The 15,496-nt window shown below is 35.3% G+C and overlaps 1 protein-coding gene across 2 annotated transcripts in view; it reads left to right on the forward strand.

Annotated features, from left to right (window-relative positions):
* Positions 1-15,496, forward strand: part of LOC134532707 (uncharacterized) — a 150,273-nt gene that overhangs the window by 102,080 nt on the left and 32,697 nt on the right. The gene's annotated exons all lie outside the window — the stretch shown is intronic.

Genomic DNA, 15,496 nt, shown 5'->3' on the forward strand with positions numbered 1-15,496 from the left:
CATATTATCGTTTGAGAAGTTTTTGTGATTTTAACATTATATATTGAAATTCATTTTCCTTTATAGTGTGATGGAATTGACAGTATTAAATTGCACTGAAATAACTCCTAACAAATGCCCATTTTTTATTGTAATTAGGAAATTACTAGTCAGGTTCTGTTGGAAGAAGGCGTTATTTTGTAAATACGGTTTTTACCCACGCGAAAAACCAAAAATAAACAACTAAATATAAAATGTTTCTTACTGTTACATATGATAGCCATCAATGCTAACAGTTCTTTTATATGTTTGAGATAGTTATTTGTTTAATTAAATTTTAACACTCAATTGTAAAATTCACTGTGCGTTAACACATTTCACAGGTAAATCTAGTAAACCAAACCTTAAAAATACAAGAATATTATAATTAACATTGGGCCGAAATTCTACCTAGCATTTCAGTAACGCCGCGCCCGCGACGCAACGGAAGTAGAAAATTTATTATTTTCGGGAGTTCTGTCGCATCCGCCATTTTGTTCGTTCGCGCTGACGTCATAGATGTGTCGAACGTGATTGGTTGGAAATCTTCGCGTCGCCGCCGACGCGCTTTTCTGAAACCAGCATTATGCACGAAGCTAGTCCGCTCGCTTGGTCTGGTGGGCCAAGGGACCCGGGTTCGATTCCCGGCTGACGAGGGTATTTTCACACCACCTGGGTTCAGGATTGCGTGTTGGTGATGTCCCTTCCCGCGGAATGCAATGGTGGACCATTGTAGAATCATCTTGTCTCGGCAAGCATAGGCACGTCACCACCGCGGTGTTGCCTGTGTTCACGCCACTAAGGAATGGGTAAAATGACTCACCTTCATCATCATGCCAGAGCTGCCAACCATTACGGATTTTCCGTAATTATTACGGATTTTAACCCCGAATTACGGAATTACGGAACATCGCTGGTTTATTACGGAAACGAGGCTTTGTGTTGCATGGTAACGGAGAAAATTCCGTTTCTGCTGTGCGTGTTTCGTGAACGCAGTTTCAATACATCGCTTGGTTGCTCAAATAATAGAACTAGTAAGTGTGCGCATGTACGATGTACTGTCGAAATAAGTAAATTAATTCTCGTGTTTTTAAATAATAATGGGATGGTATTACGTCCGTTGTACGATACAGCTAGTACATATTCTCGGACTTATCGTTTGAAGGCTACTTACATCACGATAATTTTTGTACGGTACTTTGGCTAACCTGTGTTGTGTTATTTTATTTCTTGAAAGCCATTTTTTTCATCATAGTGTTTTTGTCCGGTTTTTGTCGTGTCTACAGACGTGAAATTTTTTTATGTTTTTCGATAGTGTTGTGTTCTTCAGTGCCGGTTGTAGAAATGAAGCGTGTGACAGAATAATGTGTATCTGGAAAGAAAAAAAAAACACGCAAGTCTTCAGAACTTTCGACTTAAATATTCAAAAGAATGGCCATGCTTGTCGTTTTCAAATGTTTGGAACGCCACGGTTTTGTAATGTATGCACGTGTGACTTTTCGATTGCACATGGTGGAAGGGATGACTGTAAACGGCATATTGAATCAAAGAAACATGCAGAACATTTTAAAGCCGTGACGAGCAGTAAATCTATATCTTCGTTTTTTCTCTACACCTGAAGAAACGAAAGTAACGAACGCAGTTATTGTTTACAAGTCCTTGTGTTTGTCTTGTTGTTTGTTTACATGACATTTCTTATCCAACCAGGATAAAAGAAGCAAATAAAAATACAGTTGTTTTAAAGTTTAACTTTGAATACTTTGAATTGAAGATTAAAAATATCCAGTAAAATTATTAATATTTCTTACATATTCAGATGATTGTATTGTTCAAATAGATTTTTTTTATTCATTAATTTGCATTGTATTCATATTTTTCTTTTTCTTTTGCATATTATTGTCCCTGTTTTATCTTGTGGGTGTGTTATAATTAGGCTTGCCATAACTTCTCCGAGCCAAACCGGGACAGCGGATTGACCCGGGGGGGGGGGGGGGTTTGGGACAGCCCCTGGGAAAAATTATGTTAAAAATTAAACCTTGAAATTCCCATAAAGATAAACACATTTTTCGGACAACTTTTTTGTATTATGTTTTACATTAAAATTATTTACATTAAATTAGTATTCATATGTTAATAAAACAAAACAAAAAAGTTATTTCCCCATTCCAAACAGTTCAGACAGACTTGAAAGTAATTCTTTTAACATTTACTTTTTACTTCTAAATAGTTCATAAAAGTCTGAGCAATAGGGATGCAAATTTACTTTGCGTGTCGAAAAAAAAATCCCTGTCTCCCCAAAGCGTTGTTCACTAATGAAAATTTTTCTTTCTACAATAATTGCCGATGTACCTGGCAAACAAAACATCTATTCTAAAACCCTGCCAAGATTTGGAAAGTTGACCCCTTGAACAGAGAAGTGATTAAAGAGCTGCGTATATTGGCTGGTAGTTCTGTTCAACCTGTTTCCATTTTTTTAATACAATTTTTTCGTTGTTACTTACCGCTGACCGGGACACGGACAAAACCGGCCTGGACACCGGGACAACAGCTTCAAACCGGGACTGTCCCGGTCAAACCGGGACGTATGGCAAGCCTATAAGTTATAATGCCCAATGAAAAATTTATCGTGCATGATTTACGCGTACTTTTTTCATATACCTAATTGCCATTACTGATGGGTGTGATTTGAGGTTGGCAGCTCTGTCATGCTAGAAATGAATGAATTATAGTTCATTACATGCTAGGATTTACATAAAAAAAATGGTCTGTAAAGTCGGTTTACGGACGATAGTTTAACGTGACGTCATAACAAAACATTGATGAAATTATTGCATACTTTTAAGAATAAAATTGAATCATTTTTATTTTAATACTAAAAGAATAAGTACTTGAAATTATACTTGTCAAAATTTTAAAATGCAAGAATAATTTATTTACCTTTATTGCCGAAATTGTTGTTGTAATAAGCAATGAAAACTACATTAACTTTTCATTTCACTTTATAAACAGTCGACGAAACAGTTCACGTGTATATGACTTGTAATTAATTTTAAAAACTGGCGTTTAGCTATGTACACAAACGTGTACGTGATGAAACTAAGATTTTCCATTTTTAATTACTCAGAACGTTATTCCAGGACTTAATACTAGGGCGCCAGAGGTCATCAAGAATTAAAAACAAAATAACACAAAAAAACTTATTTTATTGTTTTAATCATAATGAGAAACCTCGAGTCATGGAAATAATAACCAAACAAACAAATATTAAATAAAATCTATGGGATGTCGTAGATAACCTGACTCTTGAATAAAATACAAAATAAATAAAGTTCCTGAAATTGTTCACTGAGTAAAAGTTTTGGGGTTTTGCTCCGGCTTGCTCGAGCATGAAACGCCTAACCAAAAGACTTCTGGACTTGTGTACATATAGTTTGTGCTAATGTGAGTAAATTTGCCGTTAATCGCCGAAAGTCAATGTTCTACTAATTTTATAATAATCCAAAGTTTATAAAATTACAGTTCGTTTACGTTGACGGTAAAATTTACGTCAATTTTAATATATAGCGATGATGCAGACCATACCTTAACTATAGATGCTTAATGTCGTTCGTAAAATACTTCGTCACTCACGTGAATTGAATGCGATTATTCTGCATTCAATTACAGGGCGTCAATTAATATTGCCCAGTATTTTGACGTAATTTCCAGATCAATAACGCCGAAATTAGCATTGCCACGAACGAAATATTCCCAGAGGGAATACACTACCACACGCACTAAATGGCGTCATTTTCCACTCTTTCTCTTCTCTCTTGCCGAAATTAAATTGTTAATTGAAAAGGGCCAATCACGGCCGCGACACGTTAGCGTCCTTTTTAATGAAGCCAATGAAATGTCAATATCAATCAAGCATAGGCTCGTTAAAGCTGTTCCAAACGCCGCGCGATTATTTATTTTAGCAGTTGTCATGACGACACAGCACGAGATGCGCGCGCCGCCATGCGTGGAACAAAACAAAACACTGCCGAAAGTATCGGGAAGCGGTATTAACCTCGAACGTAAAACAATAATAAACAGTTTCAGTTAGTCTGATAATACAGTAGTATTACAGCTATAAAGTTTAAATATAATTATGAACAAGTTTTCATATAAATAAACTGTAATCAAATATCTACCATCAATTATATGAATCACCATAATTTTTTAGTCAATTGTAACATAACCTATTATTACTGCACTCGCCGACAGCGTAACGGAACACAGCGTAACGGAACAATGAGCGTAACGGGACACAGCGTAACGGAACAATGAGCGTAACGGGACACAGCGTAACGGAACAATGTGCGTAACGGGACACTTTTTCGTGTGTGCAGCCGGCGTTCATCGATTTATTAGACGTCACGTCAAAAAAGTTCATAGTAAAAAGCACTTGTTTAGTAGAAAATAAAAACATTAAAAACATGTATGAATATTACGAATTTATTTAAAATCATGTGAAAAATAACTTGCCACTACATAAGTTGTTTATTATGTTCCTCTTATCTTCCTAGTTGGTATTCTAAGTAACGTGATGTGTCGCGTCATGCAGGCATCTCAAGGCACCCACAAAAAAAAAGAGGGCGAATCGTTTCGCCAGAACTCAAGGACGTCTCGGCTTGTCATGACTCAGAGTTTACAAAACATGCATCGCGGATATCTTCACTATCTTTTAAAGGCCTTTTGAATCTTCTTCACAATGTTCATTGAGCGTCGGATTATGCTATTCATATGGCTAGCCAGCAGTGAACCTTAACTTTTTATACAGCAGTTCTTTAATGTTTAATACCGGGGATTTTTGCCTTCATCAAGATAGGTATCGCACATTAAGAGCGTTACAAAACCCATACATAGTGTTGTATCTATTGACATTATTATCACAGCTTTAGTCATTACGAAGAATTAATTTTATACTAAATGCTAATGAATTCACATGTTAAGCTATTTTTAACATCTAGGCATTCCGTGAAATTATATACAATGCTTTAACGAGACCAAATTTTGAACTTTCCCATCGCTCCCCATTGAGTAAGCTCGTTACTAAAAGTGCCTCCGCGTGTCTTTCGAATGACTTCAACTCACGTAAACAGAGCGTTTAAGAGGCCGTGTCACAAATTTGCGCTCCTATCTATATCAATGTTATTTTAAAAGGCAGTTTTTCTCAAAGTCTATAAGAGGTAGGGGCCAGAAATTTTGCCTACTGAAAGTATACAATACATTTAACATAACCGCTTTTTTCAAATTTAGTTATCATATCATATATTATTTCTGTGATGAAAAAAATATAATCAATATTTTGATTTGTCCAGATACAGTGGAATTTTGCTTATATTTATAATTATTTAGCAAAAACTGAAAAAGCCATTGAAATGTATTGTACATTACCTTCCGATCAGTGTCTTCATGATCATGATGGGTTTAAAAACCTGGTTGTAATCAAGTCTTTAACTATTTCATGACAACATTTATACTTAATAATTTGGAGATAGGCCTTTTCTATCCTAAGCCCCTGAGCTTTCACTATCTGGTCTGGCGACCGACCTGACACTCTTCAACCACCACAAGGGTCTCCGATTGCACATCCGATAAAAAAAAAGCTGTTCGTTCATTTGTTTTTGTGTCACAGACTTCACACATTTATGCCAAGGGAATATTCCGCTGATGTGACGCCATACGAATGTATTATTCGCGACCATACAACTTTTTTGTTTGTCATCGGGAAGAAATGTTCATTTTGAATTGAGCATTTTTAAATGTCAGCGTAGAATATGCTTATCTGCCCATTTTGTTTCTTTCCATAATAATGAGTAAAGTTAACATTGTCATAGACATTTTATTATATTCGTTTGCCGTCCAAGTAAAACTGTCACACTATATCGCACGTAATTATATATTTTACTAATTTGTTAGTTGTCATTTTATTTAAGTTACAAATAACAGTAATCAAAAACTATTACTTAATAGTCCAGAAAAGAGATTGAGTTATTATTCATTTAATAGGGGTTTAAAATATGGTACTACATACATATTATATATATTATACATATTATATATATTATACATATATTATCTTGTTGTCTTCTTTGTAACTTTACTGGAAGAATGGCATTTGGTATGTATGTTAACTCACAATGAAAATACTTCAGAAGTACTCAACAGTGAACAACCTAGGCCCTATACTAATTTCATTATGTTCATGGAAATATAATTAAAATTACAAATAATGAACTGTATGTGTTTCACGTAGAGATATAGTACGAACTGTATGTGGTACAGACCAACATTTGCTAAGGCTCTGAAAATACTTAATTTCAGTTAAAGTGTGGAGAATATTAAAAGTTAGAAATAATGATATATATAAAACAATGCAAAGTTATCAGCATAAAAATAGAAGTTATTTTTACGTAGCGCCTATTGGAATGAATATTTTGTGTTGAATTATGTGGCATGATTAATATTCTCTTATGGTATGTGTGTTTTGTTAAAATCTTATAAAACATAACTTACTGTTGAAGGATTTTCATTTTTTTTTGTTATGATCTTATTTAAACAAGTTTTAATTATATTACACATGTCTATTTTAAAATCATTTTAATGTATACTTATAGAATTGTAATAGGCTTTATAAGGACTCTCAAAATGCATGTGAGTATCTATAATTATCTGCATCACCATTATGGCCGTTTCACAAGATCAAATATTTATTGAATTCAATCAGTTGCATTCATTGTACATGATTTTCAATTTGTACATTGAATTCAATACAAATTGAAGATGTTATTCAACTAAGCTTATTAACTTATAAGTATTTTGTTTGTCCAGTACATAAAAGTAAAAGATTCTTTATTATTTAAATAATGAGCATCTATAAGCAATAACGTTTTCTAAATATTTACATAAACATAATGAAATCTAATTTTTCAATACTTTATATCTACGATCACATCAACGGCAGTATTATGTAATCAATGAGGTAATGAAATATCTTTAAAAGATATTTTCTCCTCTGTAAAGTAAATTTGTGATACAGCCCTCTTAATGTTAGTCTAGTGAGTTATTTCGTCTTCTAATATGCTACAACAATATATAAAACTAAGTTTTGTTAGTGTCTTAGTCTTTTGTAATGTTAAAGTGTAATGTAATCAATTCATTTTTTTTTGTAAATTCTTATTCATAAAGATACATATCATAATAAGATAAATAGTAATATTTGTAAATTTAGATTCTTTGAAACAACATCGATAAGAGGTTCTCCTACCTCTGTTAAACTGTATGATGGTGCATTGTAAAAAAATTAGGTAGTCTGACTTAAGTGAGATTGTATTTAGATTGTGTGTAATGCATATGCAATATCTAAGCATAAGAATTTATGTTATTATCCTTTTAAAACGTTACACTATGAATTTCGTATACTTTTTAATGTCAACTACCATTATTTTTCACGGAATATTACATCCAGATAAAGAATAATTACCACATGTTTGAAGATTAATTGTATTCCGATACATTTAAAGTATTAAAATTTTTAGATACGACTCATACTACAGTTGTAAATGTGAGATTTCTTGATTCTGAATCCCTGCATCCGCAATTTCCTAGTGAGCCGCCGGTCAGATTGTCATCCTCTCAGATTGTCGAGGAACCAGATACATTTTTCGTCGAGTAATCTGGCGGTATAGTAGCTTTATCACGCGCTGCGGTTACAGTTACTTCGGTTGAATAAGCCACTAAATCTCACTGTTAAAAGAGAGAACTTCTAGACCAGAATATTGGAAATAAAAATTTACTGACACGGCCTCTTAACTGGTTCCTACGGAAAGTGGATGGGAGCTAGAAACTTTGGTGCGAGATAATTTCGTGGATTTCCCGTTAAAAATATTTATGAATTAACTCCACAATATCTTAAAAATCAAATCAGTCTAGAATGTTATTAAAACTTGGAACTAATTTGCATCTTTCTTCCTTTTAACACCACAACTTCACTATGTTAGATTTGTAGAAATCAGTATAAAGTGCGCCCAAGTGGGAATATTAACATGTCTATTCTGCTATGCATTTTCATGTGTCACTGGATGTGTGTGTCATGTGTCGCTTGAAGGTCCTTGTCTGCGAATCACTGTCTCAGAAACTCTCTTGCCCCACTACCAAATACCCAAGAGCGCGCTGCCTGTGGTCGTCGTTTCTTGTGCCGCGAAACCTCCTTTTCCTGCCGAACAGTCTTCTATCTTCTCGACGGTGGATCGCAGTCGCCGCCAACACACTCACCAGCACGTATAGCTAAACGCAACTGACTCAGTCTGCTGTTCTGTCGGCCGATGCGCCGGGCCGAGGAAAGAGCTCATGAGCTCTCAGACTGAGCTGCAGACAAATCTATACTAATATTATAAAGCTGAAGAGTTTGTTTGTTTGTTTGTTTGAACGCGCTAATCTCAGGAATTACTGGCCCGATTTGAAAAATTCTTTCAGTGTTGGATACTACATTTATCGAGGAAGGCTATAGGCTATATTATGTTATCAATAACAATATGGATCCTTACTAAAAGTCCAATTTAGAATCAAATGCGTTGGAGGGGGTTAGATACAACATTCAGTAAACGTACGAAGTGTGTGTTGACAATGCCGCAGGCGCTAGAAGTGCAGGCGCTAGAAGTTTATTTCCTATTGCCTATTAACATTGTTGCCACGCACTAGATGCCTTATCATTCTTAATTTTCCCATACAAGTAAAAAACACCCGTGTGATATTAAAAACGAAGCAATCAGTACCCTCAGAAGAGTTCAATTAGTATTTAAATACTTTTATTACTTTAAATCGCAAACCTAAACTATTGTTTTTTTCCCTCTCTCTGTGTTTAATTTGTTTTTTATTGCCCTTTTTTCAAGTATATATATTTTACATACTTGAAACTTCACAGTAATGTTCCTTATGTTACGCAGGATGAAATTTTCCGAAAATTAGATCCCATGGGTGGTTAAAACCAGGCAACAGTGGGCACTTTGTCTGCATGAGAACAGGATTTGGCATTGTTCATGCCTTCTGCGTCTCCATGGCAACGGGCATCGCGCGGCAGTGGCGTACCCACAAGGAGGGGCATGTATAATGAGCGGCGCAAGAGTGATCTGCCTGTAGACTGCCGTAGCGAAGTACGGGTACATCAGTTGTACGTTGCGTTCACGAGTCGGGAAACCATCGGTGCTATTCATTTTCTGTCCGGTACATTATACAGCATTGTAATAAATTTTCACTGATTTTTTTTTTTATTTACCATTACTGTAAATGGGAGATGTGGCTTAATTTTTTTCCATTAGTATAGCCGTGCGAAGCCAGGTCGGGCAGCTAGTGTCATTTATATGGGAAATTTCCCGTATACTGCTTGCCATTGCATGCCTTATTCAAATATTGTAGAAGATATTTTAGGAAACAGGCCCGTCGACATGGGCGAGGCACGAGACACATTATTACAGCGATCCTAGCGGCGTATCTGTAAGCATGCGTGCGAAATAAAAATTTGTCCATGTATGTCACCTCTGTAGATCGTCAGTGGGAATTGTAGTAGAAGCCATTAAATAGCAATAAAAGCTACATAAAAACTAAATAATGCGTAAATGAGTTATAAACTTTATAAAATCTCGTACTAACAACATTGTTTACATTGCTAAGTACAGCTCATGCCACCAGATTCGCGGCCATCACGTGTCTAGTGCATAGGCGTGCGCAGGACTTCAGTAGTGGTGGTGCCAGATTACACAACAGCCCTATCATTCACGGACCCCGAGAACTGTCAACTAGTGAAAATTAAATGATAATTAATTAATGAGTGATCCACGTAACAAACACAGGCTGTACTCGTGTACCCATTAGAACAGTAAACTGATGAGTAAACAGTAAGAGTAAGCAGTAAGAGTAAACACTACACAGTAGTGCTACCTGGCGGACAGCGGCTATTATTCCGTGCGCCTGCCGAGTGGAGTGAACAGTGGACACCGAGCGCGCATTCTATGTAATTCGAGGAGAACTAGGAGAAGTATTTACATTTCAGAAGTTTCGTAGCCGCGGCCCGCATGTACAACACAAGTAATTGCACCTGGCTTGTTTCCGTGTGTATAGTTGGTTCGATTGATAATTGATATACTGATAGTGTTATGAGCACATATCTGTAACTCGACATGATTGGAAAACATATTTTTTTTGGAAATAATACGGTTTTTTGTAAGTATGTATTATTTCTGCTTGTAAAAAATAAAATAACAACCCTAATGGTGGTGCCAAGGCGCCTGTGGCACCTACCGTGCGCACGCCTATGGCTCGTGGATTTTCGACGATTTTCCTATATTATCCTACTACAATATTTGCCTTAATGCATTCAAGCTCGTGTATTTGGGCTGAAAGTGGCCAGAAATTCCGAGATGTGTGTGGTTTATGACTAAGAAAAAAAGGGGGGAAGTGAAGTTAATACTGACTGCATCACATTAAATACACCAGTTGTGTTGTTTTTGTCCATAAGAAAGCATTGAGGGGATATCATGACTGTGATATCGGGATAAATGATCTGGTCGTTACCTGTCAAAAGTTCGGTTTGTTTGGCCTAACTTTACATGGACCATGCTGCTTCTGGACTTTTCCAATACTTTTTTGATATACAGCTGGCACCGCGCGGCTTGGAAATTTCTTCTCGCGACAGTGTTACCTTATTGCAAGAACTTCTAATGCCATTGAAAAAACCTACATTATATTTCTATTTTACCTCGTCCCATAAACTAAAAAAAAGGGTAAAATACGACCAATTAAAATGCAAATTCACCTAGCAAATATAATTTATATGTACAAAGTTACTAATAAACTGACTCATGGTAATAATAATTTTTTAAAAATGATATTCATGAACATCACACAAGGAAAGCTAATCCATCTAGAATCTTATAATACAGCTAAATATGGATCTTATAGTGTCGCAATCAGTATAATCAAACTTAACAATAATCTACTAAAAAAATATATCAAGCCATTAAACCTGGAAGTACATGTGTTACATTGTAAAAAAAATACAACTAGGGAGATTTATGTATGACACGAATGCACAGTGATGTGTGGAACAATGTGAGATTCTGGTTAGACTATCCATGTACAAGTACTATATAAGTACTACTACTATGTAGTACGTTAAATTTATGAGAAATATTGTCAATTTTAGTGTTTATGTTTGATCTTATGTGTTAAAAAAAAGATTACTTATAATGTTGCCACATTGACATGTATTGATTTAAAATAGAGAAATGCTCTCTGGAACATTGTAATAATAAATTAAATAAATATTATATTTGGTTCAATTTCTCTGTACATGTTAGAGGGATTGGGCAGAATATAGGGAGAAGTGATCCTGTTTTTCCAGTTCTGAAATGCTTAGTTGAATCTTGGAAAAATAAATCGTTACCTCTATTTACCTATTGGACATGGATCAATTTATGTTAGTTATTTTCAACTTAATTGGACTTAAAATTTTTTACATTTTATGTTTGCCAATATAATTTTTATTAATTTTGTATCACTAGCTGCACGTGCTGAATCTTGGCAACACGAAGAAAACATGGTGGCTAGTGATAAGCGTGCTTGCTGCAGGGAATCTCAATATAAGTGGCCGTAATATCTGTTAATTCTGGTTCGCACCATCAGCACCGTGTTTTTTTTTAGTCATTTCCGTTCCATTAGATTTCCGTCACATTTACGAAATTACTCCCGCAAAATGCAGTATACCGAGAGCCTAGTTGTTACACATAAAATATAAAAGAATGAAGAGAAAAAAAATGCTCCTGTAAGCAAATTGGCTGTGCGTATCATAAGGCTTTTTATAATATAGATGATTATGAACAGGAGGTAGCTTCGTAATTTTTTGACGTGACAACATCTAATAAATCGATGAACGCCGGCTGCACGCATGAAAAAGTGTCCCGTTACGCACATTGCATAGCTGCCAACTTATACGATTTTCCCGTACAATGTACGATTTTGCGCCCTAATGTACGATTGTACTATTGGTGTAAATTATTGTACGATTTCCAAGCTTTTTCCAATTTTTTTCTCATTTGGGTGATTCGTAACAGTAAATCTATACTGATGTCATACAATTACGGTATCGAACATGCGACATGCGGTATCAAGATCGTACACAACAGAAGACGTTTAGTAGATAATAAATAAAGCTCGTAATACTGTATTTTCGGAACTAGCATACTCCATTTGTAGTAGTTATGCCATATTTTCACTACAGCGTACCGTAATATTCACTCATTGTACGAACGTAACCTTGAACGCCATTGGCAGTGGAAAATTACCGTGTTTGCTACTGGGAGAAGCTACACATACGCGTACGGGAATTGTTTGTTTTCAAGCATGCGCGGAAATTCGCGGTAAAAATGGCGAGTAAACAGAAAAAGAAATCTTATAACCAAGTATTTTTAGATTGTTATAGTAAAGAAATTCCGTGGGTTAGGCGTTCAAAAACTGGCGTCAATTATGCTTTCTGTGCTTATTGCTCGTGTGAAATAAATATTTCGCACGGGGGTATAAATGACTTGAAAGTTCACGAAGGAACAGTGAAACACACAAGGAATGCTTCACTTGGAAGTTCAACCAACATTAGTAATTTTTTTAGTGTTCAAAGTGACGATTTTAGTGTTATTCGAGCAGAATGTTATTTCGCATCATTTATTCTGGAACATAACCTGCCGGTGTCAGTAGCAGATCATGCTGGACCTTTGTTGAGAAAAATGTTTCCCAGGAGCGAAGAATCTAAGAAATACAGTTGTGGACGCACCAAAACCACTGAAATAATTGCAGAAATGGCAAGTGAGCGTCAAAATGTTACAGTAGGTATGTTGAAAAAAGTTCCATTTTCAATTGCTACAGATGGGAGCAACGATGATTCTAAGCTTTACCCAGTTGTAGTGACCTATTTTAGTGAGAAAGATTCTCAAATCAAAATGGTTTTGCTTGAAATTGTACAGTTAGAGGGTGCTGCAACTGGGAAAAACATCGGGAAAATGTTACTCAACAGTTTAGAAAAGCATTCCATTCCTGTTAGAAATTGCATTGCCCTAGGTTCCGATAATGCATCGGTCATGATTGGCCACAAAAATTGTGTAGCCGCAGAACTTCAGCAACATAATGAAAATATTATTGTTTTGGGATGTGCATGCCATTTACTGCACTTAGCAGCAGAAAAGGGTTCCACAGGGCTTCATGTTCGTGTAGATGAAATCCTTGTTGATATTTACTACTATTTGCATAAAAGTGCTAAACGTAAAGAGCAGCTCAAGAATTTGCAAATCCTCTGTGACAAAAAATCAAAGAAATTCTTGAAACATGTCTCCACTAGGTGGCTATCCCTGGGAGAGTGTATCGGTAGGTTAATAGATTTGTGGCAACCCTTAATGTGGTCTTATAAAGAAGAAGTAGATAGTAAGCTTAAATGTCCAAAAGGTTCTTTACATTTGTACAAAATCCCTAAGAAGTTGCCAGGTAAAGTCGAAGAAAGTTCTTGCAGAGCTTCAGATGAAAACAGAAATGCAGGCTTGTGTTCAGGTGAAAGTTCCTTAAAAAGAACTTCAACTTCAGATAACTTTTGTTATGGCAAGAAGATCAAGCAGTCATGTGAACCAGAAGAGCAAAAAACCATTCCAATTTTGTCACGTCAAGAGAGAGTTTTCATGTTTCTCACTGATGACCTAAATAAAGCAGTTTGTTATTTTTTGTGGCATGTTATTCCTGTTTTTGATAAGACAAATGTTATCCTGCAATCTCAAACACCTCACATACATCTTCTTAGGGGATTGTTGACAGACGTGTTAAAAGAATTGCTTGTGAAATTTGTAAAACCTCATGTCATCAAGACAACACCAGTACTTGATGTTCTGTACAATAGTGCTACAAACCAGAAGTCCGATGAAGACCTAGTTGTGGGTTGCAATGCATCAAAAGTAGTTGCTACATTGACACAGTCTGACAAATCTAAGTTTTACGCATCAGTTAGGAATTTCTTTAAACTCTCATGTGATTACATTATTTTGAAATTTCCCTTGAAAAATGAAATTTTAAAGCATGCTGAAGTGGTTAATGTGAAAAATATTGAGAGCTCATCATTTTCTTCAGTGAAGTATTTTGTGGACATGTTTCCTGCTGTTCTACTTGTCAAGGATGGGGAGACACGTGAAGAGGCACTAGACATTCTTCAACAACAGTTTTGTTCTTTGCAGGTGGACAATGACATCCCACTGGATTCAGTGGAGAGAATAGACAAGTTGTGGTCTTACATAGGGAAAATAGGTAGTGGTGTTGGTGCTCCTAAGTATGACAGAGTTGCTCATGCAATGCTATCAGTGTTGGTTATTCCACATAGCAATGCTGAGTGTGAGAGGGTTTTTAGCAGCATTAAAAAAAATAGGACCACTTTCAGAGCTTCAATGTCAGACAAAGTTTTAAACAATATATTGTTGGCAAAACGTACTAACAGCATTTGTTATGAACAAGACTTCGATGAAACTTTTCTCAAGAAAGCTAAATCTGCCACACATGTATCCCTGCTGCAGAAAAAATAAATAACGTATTCAAGCACCATGATATGTATCCAGTTACATGCACTTAGAATCATTAAAAAAAAGGTATGTTTCCAAAACCAAATTATTACCATCTTGTTTTTTACAGTTTTTTTCGTGAACATTATATGTGCAAAACAAAATAATTTTTGCCGCGCCTGTATTACGTATAAAAATTGCCTTTCAATGATTGTACTATAATTGTACTATTTTCTTTTGTAAATTGTACTAATTGCTTTTCTGTAAGGTTGGCAGGTATGACATTGTCCCATTATGCTGTGTCCCGTTACGCTCACTGTACGCTTGCGCCGCATCTATCTCTCTTCCACTCGATTGGAACAACCATCGATTTGACTTTTTCGAGGCACATTAAACTTGAAACACTCCCATTCGTTTCCTACTTTTCCTATCATCGTCCTATCCTTAACAGAATAACACAGATTGGAAGAGTTAAATAGCAATCATGTATAAAAGTTATAGTTAAAATAATCTGTTCGTTCAAGTAATAAACATATTTAAACAAATGAGTGCAAATAAAAGTAAATTTATCAATTAAATTGTAAAATTCATTTCACTTCTTCTTTGTATCCATACAAAATAGTGATAATTCAATAAAAATGATTAAATTTTATTCATAAAAGTATGCAATCATTTCATCAATGTTTTGTTATGACGTTGTCACGTTAAACTATCGTCCGTTAACCGACTTTACAGACAACCATTTTTTTTTTATGTATGACTTTTCTTTTATATATAATTTCTTTTATATATAATATATAATAGGTGCTTATTCATGGAAGAGCAGCTGTTATATTATATTATTTTTATTTTAATTTTGTAATGCTTTTAATACT

Source organism: Bacillus rossius, chromosome 6, assembly GCF_032445375.1.
Source record: "Bacillus rossius redtenbacheri isolate Brsri chromosome 6, Brsri_v3, whole genome shotgun sequence".
Lineage (NCBI taxonomy): Eukaryota > Metazoa > Arthropoda > Insecta > Phasmatodea > Bacillidae > Bacillus > Bacillus rossius.